This window comes from Gekko japonicus, unplaced genomic scaffold (assembly GCF_001447785.1).
Source record: "Gekko japonicus isolate JY-2015 unplaced genomic scaffold, Gekko_japonicus_V1.1 scaffold270, whole genome shotgun sequence".
NCBI lineage: Eukaryota > Metazoa > Chordata > Lepidosauria > Squamata > Gekkonidae > Gekko > Gekko japonicus.
Window position 1 is genome coordinate 229,644 of NW_015170282.1, and position 2,212 is coordinate 231,855.

General features: G+C 44.8%; 1 protein-coding gene across 1 annotated transcript in view; it reads right to left on the reverse strand.

Moving 5' to 3' along the window:
* Positions 1–252: 252 nt before the first annotated feature.
* The window catches only part of LOC107115978 (60 kDa lysophospholipase-like), a 121,537-nt gene continuing 119,577 nt past the window's right edge, over positions 253–2,212 (reverse strand). Inside the window, exon 17 of the mRNA XM_015417790.1 lies at positions 253–447. The gene's annotated coding sequence lies outside the window, so the exon portion shown is untranslated. The remainder of the gene's footprint in view (positions 448–2,212) is intronic.

A 2,212-nucleotide genomic window follows, 5' to 3' on the forward strand; every position in this document is an offset into this window, starting at 1 on the left:
CACCAGCCGCTCCCTTGCAATTTTGGTGCCAGTACCTTTAGAAACGTCCCTCCCAGCCCCCAGCAAGCTTTCCCACAGAGAATACTGGAGCTGAAAAATACTGGAAACCCAAAAAAGACCCCGATCCAAACACCACACTGGTATTTGGAATACTGGTATTTGGAACATGGGAAACTGGGAATATCAATATTTTTTGGCTCTAGTACATCCAGATCCAAAAAGTATCTCTTTTTTCTTTCTTCCTTTTGCTGCACATCCCTAGTGTGAGCAGAATTTACCTTTACATACAGTTCTTTCAAAAAGATTTTTTAATTTAATATAAAATAGATCGCATCAGGACAGTCACTGTAACAACAGAAGGAATCAATTTGGTTTCTTCAGTATTTCTCAGCACTGATCACATTTAGATGCACGTATTTTTTCCAGTCTGAGAAGGATTCTGCATATCTAAAAAAAAATAAAAGGTCACAATATTAGATACACACTATTTAGTCTAAGCACTTGCTTCCATTTAAACTGACCAAAACGAATCCAATTGGCCTGGAGAAGTCGGGGGGAAACCCCATTATTTTTAATCTTTATACCCTATGTATCCCTCAATTGTAATGAGGTCGATTGCCCTGTAGTTTCTTGGCCCCCACAACTGTACATTTTGTAAATTGTACTGCATACTCTAACAGTATCGGGGTCGTTCTTAGCCCCAATTGCACTGAAAGTGAACCAGAAAATGGTAGTTAGCATGAAAGTGAAAAATTACATTTTCTCCATTGAGTCTCTGCTGTCATTCTGTTCTCTTACTGCCCAACGGAATTATTTGATAAAAAGCCGGGGGACTTTTCTCACCAGCTGGTAGCACACTCAACACAAGCCACATTTCTGTTTTAATTTCTGAAATGTTGGGAGGGGTCTATTTGACCCACACTTGGATTGCCAACCTCCCAGCATTCTCCTAGAACTAACAACTGATCTCCAGAATACGGTGATCAGTTCTCCTTGAGGTTCTTGGGGTATTTTAAATTTTATTTTAAACTTTTTTATAGAAGAAGAAGAAGAGAGTCACTCAGAGTCTCAGAGCGGCTTACAAACTCCTTTTTTTCTTTATGCATAATAAAAAAATATTAAATTGGAAAAGAAAGAAAAAACCTGACTTCCAGGCACACACACAAATACCACCACCACCACCCCAAGAAAGCAAGGATCAGTTTTTTTTTAAAGACTCTGCCTCTAGCAAGCTACTGTCAATCACAGCAGTCAGAGCTGACCTTGGCGGACCAATGGTTTTACTCAGTTTAAGGCACCTTCATGAGGATAGGGACCTGCCTGTCCACTTTGGTCATCTTCAGAAGCCTTGCGTAGGGCGGTCCCACTATCTGAGGCTAGACTGGGGGCGGGGGGGGGCACACTGAGCAAGGGCCTGCTTGGCTGCCCTGCTGAAATTTTGGAAATCTCACCCCAGGGAGATCCGTCTGCCTCTCGCCAGAACGTGAAGACTTTCTGTTTTGTCTTGTTTGGCATACTCCCCCAATAGACTCTCCTCCCTAGTTTTTGTTTTGTTTGTCTACATATTTGTATAGAATCAGAGAATCACAGAGTTGGAATGGAGCAGAGGTCCATCAGTGGCTATTAGCCACAAGGTATAGATAGGGGTTCTGGGGCAAGTGATGCTCTGTCTTCTTGGTGCTTGGGGGGGGTCAACAGTGGGAGGGCTTCTAATGTCCTGGCCCCACTGGTGGACCTCCTGATGGCACCTGGTATTTCTGGCCACTGTGTGATACAGAGTGTTGGACTGGATGGGCCTTTGGCCTGATCCAACATTGGCGTCTCTTATGTTCTTATGGATCTCCAGGGTCATCTAGTTCAACCTCCTGCACAATGCAGGAAATTCACAAACACCTCCCCCCCCCATAAACACCCAGTGACTCCTGTTTCATGCCCAGAAGATGACAAAAAAAAAACCTTCAGGATCCCAAACTGGCCTGGAGGAAAATTGCTTCCTGACCCCAATGTGGCAATCTGTATTTCCCTGGGCGTGTAAGAAAGGGCCACGAGAACTAAGCACTGAGGCAACCCTTCCTGCCCTCCCTCTCATGATCTGCCTCAGTTCACAGGATCAGCATCGCTGTCAGATGGCCGTCTAGCCTCTGTTTGAAAACCTCCAAAGGAGGAGAGCCCACCACCTCCCGAGGAAGCCTGTTCCACTGAGGAACCGCTC